General features: G+C 38.0%; 1 long non-coding RNA gene across 1 annotated transcript; it reads left to right on the top strand.

Annotated features, from left to right (window-relative positions):
• The first annotated feature begins 12,187 nt into the window (after window positions 1-12,187).
• LOC134175528 (uncharacterized) lies at window positions 12,188-14,364 on the top strand. Its single transcript, XR_009969039.1, has 2 exons — window positions 12,188-13,569; window positions 14,299-14,364. It is a non-coding gene; the product is annotated as an uncharacterized LOC134175528 (long non-coding RNA).
• The last annotated feature ends 1,946 nt before the right edge of the window (window positions 14,365-16,310 follow it).

Raw genomic sequence — 16,310 nt, forward strand, 5'->3', positions numbered from 1 at the left:
GCTGCTGCACAATTAATCATTTCCTCTTTTATATTTTGTGCATACATCTGAATAATGACTGAGTGTAAATTCCACTACTTCTCATGGAAAACTAATACTAAATTAAAAAAAAACATTTTTTTCTGCTGCAAGTTTGTTCCTGGCTTCTATCACATTTACTGTATTTTTATGTATCTATCTGTGCCTTAAGAGACCCATTTACCTTTAGAAAAGTGTACTTTTGTAAATAAGCCTCAAGAACCTTCCAAATGGAGGGGTAGAAAATGCAAGAAAATCAGAACTAAGACAGGGTGTCTGCTGGAGAGAAGTAAGAGTCTTCTGGGAAGCCATAAGCTCTTTTCATCTTCGCAACTTGTAGATTCATGTTGGTAATCCACATGGCTGATGATTCATAGGTTTATTTCACAAGTAACCTGTAGGTCTTGCAAATAAAAAATCAGTGGTGTAACATCATTGTATGGGCACATAAGACCTGACCGAATCACACATGTTTCAAATCTTCTGGTCCTGGAGGTGAGCAGCACAGAGTCCGCAGATAAAAGCAATGCCATCCAAAATATCATTACTTTTGGGTCTGTGGAGATAGTGGTGGTGATGTGATGTACTGGGGGCTAGAAGGCTGATTTTCCTCATGCTCAGTGTTAAACAAGTCAATAGATCAAGAAGCCAGGAATTATTTTTTTCCATGTTCATTTTGGGGGACAGTAAGTGAAGCTTGTCATCATAAGACATGAATGATTCATACTTTAGGCATTTTCACCATTTTCACTTGCCTTTTCCCAGTACAACTTGTATGCTAGTCTTTTGTACTGTAAGTCAAAAGCTGATGTAAATGAGTTCAGATGATTTTGTGCTTTATGAGAGGTAACAACAAATGCGGAATGGATGTGCTGTGACATCTCTAGAAGATAATTGGTCACCTGTGACCACAGCAGATCCTTCCTAGTGATTACATTGTCCCTGCCAGTCCTCTCATCTATTTTTGTCCTGTGCCCACCAGTGCTAGAGGCTGTGAAAATCTGTTTGCTCTCTTTAGGGAAACCTGAGCGTTTCGTACTGGATTCACAGACATCTATGTTGCAACACTGATAATGCTAATTTACTAAAACAGCTAATATTGATGGCTATCAGTGTGTCTACTGATCATATGAATCTGGAGACTAAGAAAACGTCACAAGATGGACAGAAACAGTTTTCCATTTCTGCACTGTGAATCAGGTCTGAATACATGGGATTTTTGCTTCACAGTTCAGCATCTGTGCTGCTTGCTGCATCTGAAGACAGTAACAACAGTCAAGAAATCTCCCAGCAACTTCAAGAGCAAAGAGAAAGGTGCTGAACTACCACGTATCACAAATTTCCCATCCCTGGAAGTGTTCAAAGCCAGGTCAGATGGGGCTTTGAGCAACCTGATCTAGTTGAAGGAGTCCCTGCCCATGTCAGGGGATTGGAGCTAGATGAACTTTAAGATCCCTTCCAACCCAAACATTCTATGATTCTACAATTCTCCCACTTCAGGGTTAAAGCAACACAGTCAAAAAGAGGCAACTATCTGTCCCCATTTCATATTTTTTCAGAGAGAATGTTTGTCTCCTGACCTCTCAATCTAGTTTGTATTAGTGTCCCTTTTCACCAAAAAGAACCCAAACCACACACAAATATATATCAGATCTGGTAATACACTTAAATGGAAAGATGAAGAAAATAACTGCCTATTTATCAGCACCTTTGTAGAGATGAAAATTAAAAAACATGAATATATTTAATTCTGCCATTTCTAGGATTATTCTTTCTGTGTGTGCTTCTCTTCCTTGCAGGGTAAACACATAAGCAGTGACTAGACAAGAAGCGCTCCCAGCAAAATAGAATTTACAAATCTTCAAATGATGTTGTATGTGAGTGGGCAGACCATGGCAAAATGTTCACACTTCATCGAATCTAACTTGTTTGCCACTATGTATTTATGCTATAAAATGTGAACTGTAATTCTTCTGTGGGAGAGTAGCCCACATGAAGTGACAGGAAGCAAAAAGACAACCGCTTTTGCAGGTATATGATACAGGACAAGATTTGCTTGTTCCCAAGTCTGTTTATTTAATCAAAAAAAAGCTTTTAAGAATCCATTTGCATCACCATTATTTAAATGGAATCCTAATTTACCCTGAGAATCAAGAAGTGATTTTGAACATGGATTTATCAACATATGGAGAAGACAGAAATGTATTCCTTATATTATAGCGCCTTTGGCTGGCTTTTAGTTTCTTAGAAGTCAGCACTTATTAGGCCGTACCAGTTCTGAGTCTCCAAGACAGGAAAGACTGATAAACTGGAGCAGTTGATCAGAGGGTCCACAAAGTGCCTAGAGCTGGAGCATTTACCCTGTGAGGAGAGGCTGCAGGAGCTGGGCTTATTCCACCTGTAGAAGAGATAGATTGTGTGGAGAAGAGATGGCTCACAGCAGCCTCCAACACCTACAGGTAAGGGACCAAAGAGTTGGAGGCAGGCTCTTCACATCAGTGCATGGTGGGAGACGAGTCTGTGGGCATAACTTGAAAGAAGAGAGGTTCATGCAGGAGATAAGGACACCCTTTACTCCTGGGGACAGCTGGACAGGGGTGCAGGTTGCCCAGAGTGGCTGTGCTGGTTCTGTCCTTGGAAGTTTCCAAGCCCTGACAGAGCACAGCCCTGAGCAGCCTGGTCTGAGCTCAGAGCTGCTCCTGCCTGAAGGTGAGGCTGTGCTGGAGACCCCCTGACTTCCCTTCCCACCTGAGTTATCTTGTACCCCTGTGTTGGCAACAATCAGAAGGAGACTGCCTACCCATATAGATGTGCATGGCAATGACCCAAACCTCACAGCCAGATTCCATATCCCACTGTTCCTAAGAAAGCCTGAGTGAAATTCTAACATGACCTAGGTCAAGAGCAAAATTCCCAATGATTTTGCCCGGATATTACCCATAGTATTTTGTCTTTAAATACAGAGAAGAAATACTGGAATTTTGCCGTCAACTTAAGAGAGATCATGTCACACCAGATGAGTAAAGGTGTCCAGTTCTGCACTGACCAGGAAGCCTGGACCAGCTGGAATCTACACTCAGCTCTTAGCTAGGTGCCTAAAATTAGGTGGACCGAATCCAAGCATGAGAGTTAAAACAACACTGAATACTTGGGGAATTTTTGTCACATGCATGCAATCTGAGCTTGGGTGTTGCTCGCTTTTCCTAGGAAGCAAATGTCTATGGCTGATACTCAGTTTCAAAGTTAAGCATGTACAATGTGTACATACATACCTTTGCCTAAACTGGTTGGTTGCCAGAGTCTGAAGACAACTGTGCTGACACACAGACATAATCTTGTGTCCAAACAGAACTCTAGTCAGTGCTCATGCAGATTAAATTCATAGCTTCTTTCATGTGTATAGGCATGAATACTTACATATATATATATATACACACACATATGAGACTTGTGTGTGTTTGAAGTTTTCTCTGCTTCTCACTTTCAGTGAAATGTGTTTGAGGTCTCAATACTGACATTAATTAGACTATTTATTACTTAAATACTTCTGTGTTTGTCATCCAGCCCATTCCCTGATGTGTGCTGATATACACCAGACTCAGTCACCCCCTATACTTCATCACTCCTATGCTCAATGTCTCAGAACATGACTTTTTTCTGGGAAGACTAATTAAACAGAAAAGGCATTAGATCAATGAAACATAAGGAAAATTGCTGTAAGCATGTCGCGAATGGTACATCTACCGATTGGCATTTTAATCTATCAGGAACTGCCATGTGTTAAGAGCTTCTTTTTTAAGTTTTTCATTTTCGTCCAATTAAAAGCATGTCTTTTGCCACCGTTTTCAATTACATCATTTGCTTTAAAAGTTGTTGCACCAGAATGAATGACATACAAATTTGGCCTTTAATAAAAATCTGTCGTAGTGATGAGACATCTATTATATGTCATTGTATTGTGTTCTGAGCTACTTATACAAAGAACTCCAAGAAATTTTATATTGATTAGGCAAAAGTCTATGGCCTGGTGAAGGCTACAGAAATACTTGGGAGTATATAGCTAAAAGAACCTTCTTTTTGATATCATGTGGTGTAAAAATTCTTAATTTTTGGAACTCTAGGAGGGCTTTCTTTTGTATCATCTTAGAAATAGGGCTTTATTTAATTTTAGGTGTAATGAGATATTTTACTATCAAAACTGTCTTTTAAGGAGGTAATTCTTCATTTTGAATATCAGTGACAAAAATGAATCTAAAGTACACCACATTCTAGTTTAAAAAAGCCCAACTTAACAAACCAAAACAAAAAATCCAAGAAAAAGTATCTTCTTTTCAAGATGTCTCCATAATTAAAGACAATTTTACTTTCTGGTCTCTATCTTACTATAACAGGATCTTTAGTCCCACACCCCTGTTTACAGTTCTTGCCTGCCCTTTTCTCTGCCAAGAGATTTTGGAGGAAAATTACAGAACTGGCATGCTTGTAGTTACTCATGAATAAAGACCAATTCCTGCCTATAAAAGACACATCTGGCTAAGCAGCTATCAAGTGGTGAGGGTTTGGCTTGCCTCATTTGCATTGTTGGCTCAGATCTATTTTTGCTTCTATCCACAGGGCACTCCCATAAGAGAGGCAAAAAGAAGGGAATACATTTACAGTTCTTTCACTGCTCCAAATAAAGTTCACCAAGATGCTACTAGAGCTTAAAAATAAAGGAAAATATATCTATTTGCAAAAGTATACAATGAACATGATTTTAAACATCACAATGTGTGGATTTTCTCACTGCAGTAGTCCTTCTACATGCAGGTGTAGGATATGAGTGTTTGAATTCCCTCCTATGCTTCTCTTCAAGGATTGAAGGAGTTTCAGATAGGAGTGAAAAGTGAACTCTACTTAAAGAATCTGAAAGTACTCACTGGTTCCAATGGTATTCAAATTTGGGCCCTAGTTCTGATATCTGGAATTCCAGAAAATTTCCAGAGGTAACTGGAATGCTCACCCTATTACCAGCACTGCCAGAATGTTAGCACCTGCCTAGACAGAGCATTTTGACTTCTTTCTTTGCAAATTACAGTGGGATAGTCATTCTAAGGGTCTGCAGCATCCTGCTCTTTAATAATTAAGTCTGTACATGTAGAGGCAATTCAGAACCAATACTGTGCAACTCACCAGTGAGTGTCAGCTAGGACACTGAGAGGGATGAGGAAGCTGGGTGGGAAGCGTGAAAGAGGGACAGCCTCATTTCTTGTGTCTATCTAGCACATACAGCCTTGCTACAGTGCAGTGCCAAGATGGTTTCTGTAATCACTTGTCATTACACAACCTCTGGATGGGTGTAAATTTGAGCCTGAGAAATGTAAACTTCATCATCATAATGATTAAGTGAAGAGGAAGCTTTCCCTGCTAAATATGTGCCCCAGATAAGCAGAAAATGACTCCCATACGTTTGTTGCCTCGGCTGCTGGAACAAGCTTTAAATGGCAACACTGCAAAGAATGTGCACAGAATTCTGTAAAATATATTTGTGCCGTGTCTTTTAGAAGTAAAGTTTTATTTTGTGCATGTTTGTTTGTTTTTCTTTAAAATCATAGTCTGCAGAGACTCATGCTTGCAGTTTATTCCTCAGGCCATGATTTCACCCCTTTTTTTTCTGTTAAAGAATGTTCAGTCTTCTTTCTTTACAAGTGTCAGGGTTTATTTTAAACAGAAACACATTTTATTCTGAGAGGTAGGACAGGTCACTCATGGTAACATCACTGGATAGCCTTACCAGGGAAAAAAAAACTTGCCTGACATTTTGAGACTTCTGTTCCTCTGTGGGCTGTGGTAGAGATGTGGCTGGTACAGTGATTTCATAGTTTTCCAGATCAGGAGGGTTAGATTATTACTCAAACCTAAAGCAATAAAGTAAACATTAACAAATTCTGACATTGCTGAAGTTTAATTTGAGTGGGAAGAGGGTGAATATACTGAGAATGTGTGTTGCTCGACATGCTTTGGCTTCAGTGCTCACCTGTTAAGACCTATGAATCACAGGCAGTTGCAAAAACTTTATCAGAGAACAAGTTAACTTTAAATAAATAGTCTCCTTTTTAAAGGCTTTGCTGAACTGAAGCCAGGAGGATTAGCTGCAGGATATTAACAGGAAGCAATATATATATATATATGTTAGAATAAATATATCTTTTTCTGTGATATATAACTCCATGAGGCACTTGTCATCAAAAATGAAAAGGTCATAGGGAAAGGACAGGACTGAATCATGTCTTGTAAAGGCCATTTATTACCACATTGATAAGGGAAAAGGCCTGTTGTCTGTTGAAAAAAGTCCTCTTCCTTATTTTATTGGTTATTTTTAATGGTACAGAAATGCCACTTTTTACACAAGTTTGGTAATCTAACACAGTGGTAAAAAGCCAAGAGGTAGCCTTATGTCCCTACAACTTCCATTTGCAAAACCAATTGATAAAGTAGTTCAAAATCCATTTACAGTGATCTCATAACTTTGTCAGGAAACAAAGAGCAAAGAGCTATTCCATGAAAAGACTTGGGAGGACTCCTGTAACTTCAAACAGCCTATTTTCCGCCACAGCGCACAAGAAGATGTACAATAAACCAGGAAATGTGTAATCCTCCAGATTCAGCTGCGTTTGTTTTCAGTTGCAAAAAGATCTTTCCCTCCCGATTATTACAGTTCTTTATAAACCAGAGGCAGTGACTGGGAATCTCTGCTAAAGAGATTATACATGGAAATTGACTTGAAACGTTGACTTTTATGCTGGTCCATGTCAGACTAGATCTGATTCCAGACTGATATGCAAAAATAGGCAAGTGTTTTGAGATAATATCATTTTACTGATTGATATCCAGAACTTGAATTTATGCTTCTCCACTTTGCTCCACTTTACAATTTGCAGAATAAAAGACACCAACCAAAGATCTAATCATGCCAGATGATCCTTCTACAGGCCAGTTGCAGAATTTGTAGCTGTGATTTTTGTTCGCTCCATTTGGGAGCCTGTAAGTGTAGACTGTTCTCTTAGGAAGGAGTCAAAAAACCCTCTTGAGTTTATCTCTGAGTCAGATAAACTGTGTGGTCTTTTTAACTAACATTCAGTGATATTAACTTTTATTTATGCCCAGAGCTTGATGAGCACAAAATAGCGTCAACACATCTTGGGCTTCTCTCCACTAAGTTGCCAAGAGCTTAATCGGTACAACAAATGTTTTTTATAACCCAGAGATTTTTTCAAGAGGAACTGCTCTATCTGTACATGGATAAAACCAAAAGTAAACTGACATGCAACTGAATTTTAATAGAAATGGTGCAATGTAACCATATCAATGTAGTAAAGTTATTAAGTCCCAGTCTCATTAGTAATATCTGTATAAGATATAAAATTACATATATATTTTCTCACCTACAGATGAAATTATTCTATTAGACCCAGACATTGTAATCTTTGCATTCTGTAAAAGAGGCAATGAGAGTGTAAAATATTTTGTATATCCAGAAGTGCCCAGAGTGTTGCAGAAAATCAAGACAGAAATATTTTACAGAGATCTTTTTATCAGCAAATGTGTGCAGAAGCTCCCTTCTGGTATTACTATCCTTTGGGGCATTCTGGGCATTCTGCACATTCAAAGCACTGTCCAGGATGTTAATACTTGTTTTCCAGTTGCCACAGTTTATGTGCATCTTTGACTTCATTGCCCTTCTTCCTTAGGTTCCAGAGAGACCAGAGCCACAGCCAGCAAGGTACATCTGCATGTGCATAGGAAGTCTGAGATAAGGCTTGGCAGTGAATAACGTGGGAGGACAATAAGGAGCAATAAATAACTGGACTTGCTTTGAGAGATCTATGAATGAGGTCTGTGAGCACAGCTGTTGAGCACCAAGAGCTGCTGTGCTGTCCTAGATATAAACTGTAGCTGCCTTTTCACCTAAAAATTAAATTCATCTTTAGTGTGGAGCATTGTATTAATCTTTGAACTATAATGAGAGTTTAGGTACCTACTGGATGTGTGAAGAGTGACGTGTAGTTGTTTTAGTCTCATACAGAACTGGTTGTTCTCAGAATACATGGCAGAAGAAATTCAAAACTCCTAAAGTTACAGCACAAAATCCCATAGACATGTGAAAAAGATTATTACAGTTTTATTCCTAACAGGATTACAGAAAGAATTCAGAGCAAAGCAAGTAAAATTAGTGACCTTCTGAAGAGTGTAAGGAACCAAAGTAACCTTGCTTAAAGCCACTGGCACTCAAATAGTTCACTAATGCCAGGGTCTGACTGTGTCTGGCTGTTCATTTTATACACACCTACATTGCTCTAAGACAATTTGCAAACAGTATGACAGAATGGAGGATTGCCTACTTTTGAAGTGCTCTATTATTAATGAACTCACAGCAGCTCTGTACCACTTTTCAAGATAGGAAGAGAAGAATACCATGTTCAAGTGACACTGTAGGCTTGTTTGAGTAAGCAGCATGCAATTATTCAGACTGGAAGGTGGCCAGTGCACTAAAGCTGATACTCTAACACTAATCTTGCAGCATTCAGAACCTAACATATTTGCAAACCATTTGCTGAAGTTCATTTTCCAAGGTTCAGCATTAGACAGGAATATATTTTCTATTATATTCTGATGGCAGCATATCCTCATTGCAATTATAGTCCCACAATCTGCTTTTTTTTAGCTCTAGTTCTGATACCTTTAATTTTTCTCTATTAGGGAAATGGAAGAATGAGAACAATAGGTTATTCCTTCCTTTCCAACAGCCTGGTACATTTAAGTGGCAATAGAAAATTGCTACTCAGAGTCTTCTCTCATGTCCAGACAACACAGGTCTTAAAATGGTGAGAGTTATGCACATCAGGATGAAGGTCATGAACATCAGGATGAGGGTCATGCATGTCAGGATGAGGGTCATACATGTCAGGATGAAGGTCATGCACATCATGAGCACTTCACACAGTCTACCGTGTCCCAGAGAGCATGAAATATCTTTGATATCACAACCATGAATAAGCCTGCCAAACTTTGCTTATTTTTAATTTATCTGGTAAGCTGTTGTCAAAAGTCCCTTTCTCCCCTTCCTCATTCCTCAGACAATATCAAATGACTAATGAGGAAGCTCAACAAGTCATTACATGGGATAACTGGCTGGGAGAGGTCATTAGGCTTGTGCTTGAGTGGGAGTAGGAGCCAGTTCAGCTCTGGGGATTGTTTTGGAATTATGTGAAACTAGTGGGAGGTGCAGAGATTTGTTGAGACAAAGGTGGGTACCTGCAAGGAAGAGGCTATATATGCTTTTTGGCAAAACTCAGTTTACAGGAACAAAGTTTTTTATGGAGCTCACAAATTCTGCCACCTGGGATTCAGGCAGCGATGCCTAGTTCAATGGAAATACCATGCTTCCAGATATTGCATCAGGTTTTGGAACTGGAAACAAGCAATGGGTCTTTTTATAATTGAAATATTCTTATTGTGAGGTACTGCTTTACTCAGCTTTGCAATGGCAAGGCTTTGGGCCCTTATGGTTACATTTTCCAGAGGGAGAGAACAAATTCACAGGTTTTAATTTTCTGTATGTGGGAGGGGAGGATAAGCTTGTTGTTGGCTGGCTCCGAGCCAGGACAGCCAGGACCTAAATAGAGAGCAAAATTCCAAAAACCCTAGATCTAACAATGGAGAGGCACACGGACCCCATTGTTCTTCTGAGCACACTTGTACAGCAAGTAGAATACATTAACGCCTCATGATTGATATCTGTGGCCCAGAATGGCTGCTCACCTTTTTGTTTGTGTTTAGCTGACTCTGGTGGACACTTCATGATTTTGTGTCAGGAAAAGAGTGATGCTTTTTTTTTTTTTTTATGGATAGAACTGGCTCCTTAGAATAGTTAATTTTCTTTTTTTTTTTTCATTAAGACGTTGCCTGGGTATTTACACAATACTTTTGGTGCTTTTTTCATGTACCACTGAAATTGATGACATCTTTACTGAACTCAGCCAATAGAATAATTTTGTATTTCAAAAATGCTAGTGAGGAGGCTCACTAGACATTACCAGAACACTTTTGGAGACTAACTGTTCCATAGCTGTCTGCAGATGTTAATTTAACTAACTATTCCATCACTGAGATTTTGTCACTGAGATTTTGTCTTGCCTTGTCTAACGATGTCAGCATTGACTTCAAGACAAATACATTGAACGGCAAAAGCTTTTTGTCATCATTATTTTTACGACAGGACCTTCTAAGTTTTTATATTCCAGTGTTTCTGCTGCCAGAGCATTTTGTACTATCTCCTTCTGTGGCTGTGGCCACTTATATTCTTGGTGACAGCAAATTCTCATATTTTCTGCATCTCCACATCTCCACACTCTGTCTTTCCTCAGATTGTGCGCTGTTCACCTCTATGTTCTTTCTCTATTAAATCACCCGTCTGGAAAGCTGTAACAGTAGGAAGTGTTGGGTGCACTCCTGTAGCAGTAATTTGACCTAACTGGCTAGAGGTTTCCACTCAAAGGCAAAACTGTAATGGTATAATAACGAGAATACAAGTGAATATATCTGCTTAGCATTCTCTGATATAGTAGCTTGTAAGTTCATTGATCCCTGCACTGTTAAAATTCAAATGTAACTTTTTTTTCCTAAGAGTCAATCTTACATGTAACATTTCTACTTTTAACTTTACAAGTTTCTTTATATCTTGATAAACATACTCATAGTATATTCCTGACATCTGAAGTCTCTGTCAGGAATTTGCTTTTGAGGTGCCAACTTTCTAAAATGTCCATAGGGTGAAAGCCTGCTGTTTTAGAAAAACTCTTCTCTGTCTTGTCCCCCCTCAAAAAGCACTTGTAAACTCTATTATAACTCCTCAGAATTTAATTGCATATTAATATACTATACATTGCCTAAATTATTATTATGTATTTATATTCTGATCAAAATGAGCACCATGGAAATAATATTTGAGACATTATTTCAAATGACCATCAGAGAACCACAAAATAAAGCAGATGGCAAGGGCTAAATGAAATGAATGGTAATCAAGATGGAAAATGGTATTAAGTACTTTGCAAATAGGACAATAATTTTGATTAACATCAGCAGGAATTAGAGATAATGTGGATGTCTACAGTGCTCTGAAATGGGTTTTGGTGTTTCAGTCTGAAGTAATCTACTGTGACAAAAACAGATCTCATGTCATTTAGTCAGATCAGCTTTCTATGTTAACTTCAGCTATTGTGTTTTCCTCTGTGGAGAACACAGGTCATAATGAAAAAATCTGAGAACTCAAAGCTTATTGAAAATTGTTTTTTGCTATTTCTTATTTATTGGTTATGGCAGTGACAGTGAATAACAATAGCATATGGAAGACTTGTACTTGCTGAGCAACCAGTAAGTACCTTTGAAGGGAGATAAAAGGATTTTGTAGGCTATTGCAAAGAAAAGTAAAGGTTTAAATGTGGCTAATTTGTTGATACTACACTGAACGTTACAAAGCATGCAAATGTTCGTGCAGTATAATTTTATTCTATAAAATGGAGTTTTTGTTCATGTAACCCATCATCTGTTTATTTAAACTACTCAAATTCAATTTCTAATGGATCTTTAAAACTTCCTATAAAGTGGGATGACCTCCTTACTACTAAGGAACATATGGACAGTGTGACACAGTTACTCAGATGGTAGAATGGGCTTTGCTTACCAGGGCGGATCTCATCTATGCCTGGGTATGAAGTAGAACAATTACATACTGGGAAAATGTTTTGGAGGCAGATTTATTAATTCAGTCATCAAAATTATGATAAAAATATTTACAGTTAAATTAAGGTCAGAAGCGTGAAACAAATGAGGCCCTGCTGAATTCATTTTCAAAAGTACAGAGTAGGTTGACAGTGTTTGAGTTCTCAAGGTCAACATATGAGGCTTATCTGAAATGTTGTGCCTTTCTGCTGTTTACCTCATAATAAAAAATGAACTCTTACCTCTCTCCTTTGTGTTTTTCCCTCCTTCCCTTACACAAGGGCAATGGGATTTATAACCCTAACTAAACTCTATAAAGAAAAAGCATAGGGTAAACTTTATCCTTTAGCTACAGCTGTTGAACTCATTAGTTCCATGGGACTAGTGAGATTCATCAGAACAAAGAATTTGTCTCAAGGGTCTGAGTAAGTCTGACCCAGTTCCTGGAGAAATCAATAAGAACTTTTCCAGTGATTTCAGAAAAAATTGAATCAGATCCAACAGTCAGAGAATTCTGAGCTAAGCTGAAATTTATCCTGTTTATTCTTATGTACTATTTCAGCTCCCTCTCCAGTCAAAACCTGACAGAGTAAATGAGAAGTTACAGAACAAAACTTGGCTTAATGTTGCTTGATCTCTGTTTTCCCACAGCTCCTCCTGTATATCCTATTATCCCAAAAGACAGAATGAAACAAATAAATACATAAAGTTCACTGTACACAGTTATTTATTATTAATACAAGCCAGCTCCTAATGGGGATAGTACAGATAAGTGGAAATGCCTGTGTTTTATAACCTGGTGTTAATATGCAAATAATTTTATTGAAAATAATTATTACTGTAACTAGAAACCAAAAGCATCAAAAATATTGCTCAAATTAATTCTCTGTTAATTTTAATGGAACTAATTGGAAATCAGTCTTTTCTAAAGACAAATATCTGGCAAAGACATTCAGTTCCTTCTTGGTTAATCCAAATGAAGAAAGCTGACAGTATATAAAAGCTGTACCAATAAACTTAGCAAATATTGCAGCATTAATTCTATTGTTTGCATATGCAATTCCTCTCCCTCAACCCTACAGACATTTTCCTTTATGTTTTCTGTTCTAACAGTACATATGACCTGTCCTTCAAATATCTTTTTAGAAGAAATATTAGTACTGGCAGCCAGTATGTTGTAGATGTACCTTGGCAGAACAAAAGTATCTTGCTTTAAAAAGTACCTGCCCTAGAGCATTTAAAAAGAATGTCAAACCGTAAAGTAGGTCAGCCTGAGCAGTTTTCTCATGACAAGAGCAATGTAAGCAATGTGCTAAGTTTTTCTGTGCAGCTATCACGCTTATGTTTGCCATATGTCTCTTGGTCTGTTTTTATAATTTCTTTGTTGCTACTGTTTGATACCCAAAGCTTTTATTAATGGACACCAAACAGTTGGAAGGAACTCAGAGCTGGCAGATGTGTCAGCTTTGGCCACAACAGGCAATAGATACAGGAAGGCAGTTCTCTGGGTCACAGCCAGCAAAGTTCATCCTTGTCCAAAAATTCCTATCAGTATCAGTTGCATTCTTAGAAGTACTTCACCCTCAAACCTCAGGTTTCCCTACAGGTTTTTTTTTCCTTTACAGCAAATGTTATTTACTTTAAAACAGCCCAGAGGACTACGAAGGCTTTAAGAGGCTCAGCACACTCTCTGGTGGTGAAGGTGGCTGTTGGATGACAGCAGCCAGGAACCTGGTGAAGGGCTGAGCCCAGCACAGGAAGCAAATGTTGGGACTGGAACAGAGACTGGTAGGTGACATGTTGCCTTCCCCTTCCCTCCATGCGATATTTCCTTTCTGGAAAATGGAATATGCCCATTTTCTTGGGACAAAGTCACTAAGGAACAACTACAAATGTTCCATTTTTTTTCAGGATATATATGGGGATCTAAGTCAGATGTTTAAGCAGAACTCAGATGTGGCATTGAAGTGACAAAGGCAAGAAACTTTGCTGAATGGAAATAGAAAGTAACAATATTAGAAACAAGGAGAAATGCTTTATTTTAAGGAAGAGGGTAGGAAGGAAAACAATACCTGTTAGAGTAGCAAGCATTTGTCTTTCAAATGTGTATATCTGGAATAAACAGTTCGTTGCCATATGCCACAATGTGGTCTTTAAAATGGCTCTGATGATCAGGTGTACTACATTTCAACACATATTCGGGGATATTTGTTTATTTGTGCTTTTCATCTGTGCCACTAACACTTATGCAAAATGGACACATAAGGCAATTTATACTAAGTGGATTCCTGAAATCTATTCAAGTATGTTTGTACTAAAAATATTTTAGAGGGAAAACCACTAATTTGCTCTGATTAAAGCTGATTTCATCAAATGCTAACTGAAATTATTTGGGAAGCTAATGTCCAGATGTAAACAACCTTTTACTGGCCACTGGAACATCATGCTTTATAATTCTGCTGTCTTGAGTGTATTTTCATTTGCTATCAGTAACTGACATTTTTTTCTCTGAAACAGAACACACCATCACAGCATACCTGTGGATGACAGATGAAAACAATAAACTGGCAATAAGCTTAAAAGTAAACACAGTTATTACTTAACAAGCAAAGTCCCATTACTGCCATTACTAGCCTCATTAGTAGTTAGTTTAATTATGTTACTGGAATGCATGCTTAACATTGGCTGTAACAGTTAATAAGCTGATTCTTCCAAAGTCACATGCTCCTATTAACCAGTAATCTAATCAGTCTAGCCTCAACATTTTAGAGAATAACCAATAAAGAAGGCAGCAGGTAGTCCTGAACTGTGCAGCCCTACTTTGACACTTGCTAATATTAGTCTTGTGAATTAGCAGATCACCTGCCATGACTAATTTAATCTAGATCAAGCATAAATCCTTAATCACATTTCTGTCAAAATAAGCAGAATACACAGCATGGTGTTTTGTCGCCTTTTTGTTGGCTGCAGGGTGATGAATAGTACTAATCACGTGTAAGATCTGATAGAATGAAATCAAACTTTTACTGGTTTTGTATGTGTAATTATTTTAAATCACTCTTGAAGGAGGAGAATTATTTTATTCTTGTTCAATTCTTAACACATGTGGCCATGCCTTTTTTCATCCCAAAGACCACCAAAATAGGTATGAAATTAAATTGGCCAGGTTTAGTTATAAGGACAGAGACAAAGTTGGGAGGGACATTTTGTGCCTCACTCATTTTCTGCTGCTACACATGACAAAATGAACAGACATCAAAATAATTGAAGTAGAAACCCAAAACCAGTGTAGTGAATTCTGCCCAGCAAGCCTAGCCAATGCATTTTCTCTGACATGTGGGTAGTGGCAAGGCAATAAAGCTGTGCCTGTAGAAGCTTAGCTGTCGGAGGGTGTGATAACTCTGTGGGATGTTATCATTTCTGTGATAGTGAATTGTAATGCATCAATTACAAATGAAGGAATCCATCAGAAAATAGAATCATAGAATCTAGTAGGTTGGGAAAGACCTTTAAGATCATCAAGTCCAACCATTACGCCAGGACTGCAAAGACCATTACTAAAGCATATCATTGAGGGCCCCTGTGGTCAGGAAAGGACATGCAAAGTTTGGTGCGAAGAAACTGGTTGCCCTCTCATGCAGATAGTTTTCACATAGGTATTCTTCTATGTAAACATGTTGTCATTTGAATGATCTCCTATTTCAATGGAGACTCAGCTGTTTACATGTAGGCAGGGTGTACAACTTCATATTCAGTGACTACACAGATTGGAAAGGCAGATATATTTTAAATTGTATATTTCCATTAAGAAAAAAACAATAAAAGGCAGAGAGTGACCCAAAACCTGCAATCTGCGCATTGCTATATTTTTTTAAGTCACTGAAATTAGAGGCAAAGTATACAAGACAAAATAAACAGTCAAACCTGTTCTCAGAAAGAACAGTGTTTCCTCATTTTTGCTTTCTTTGTGCAGTTCCCTAGAAAGTTTTCTGTCATGGATGGACAATGCATGGTCCAAATATTCCATCAAACAGCTTTCAGAAAGCAGACTGCTGCTGTCAGCTATTGTACTGTGACTTTGTATATATATGTTGATATATTTCTACCAGTTATCTGGTATTCTCGTGTTAGCTATTGTTCAAATTGCAGTATGGTCGTAACAACATATTGCAGTTCGCAGTTTTATTCCCTGATGTGACATTTCTGTCACTGAGTGACTGTCCAGGAGAAACAAAACATACTGAAATGAAAACTGAGACTGGAAATGAAGCTGAGTGCCAGAGAAACAGAAAAACGCATACTGGGAAAGTAACTTTCAAGGCCATCTTCCACCAAGCTTTTTACTTTCTAGAGATTTTTGGATTCTTATTTTTAAATATGAGAAGCAATGAAAGACTCCCAATTTAAAATAAATCAATACAATGTATTCTTTATTTTATGGTTGCTTTTAAACAAGAAGAAAGATCTCATTATCATTACAATGTCACCTCTTATTTTCTGCTTGTGTAAGTGGAGAAACACAGATAGAG

Source organism: Pezoporus occidentalis, unplaced genomic scaffold, assembly GCF_034315485.1.
Source record: "Pezoporus occidentalis ecotype Australia unplaced genomic scaffold, CSIRO_AGI_Poc_V1 ctg69, whole genome shotgun sequence".
NCBI lineage: Eukaryota > Metazoa > Chordata > Aves > Psittaciformes > Psittacidae > Pezoporus > Pezoporus occidentalis.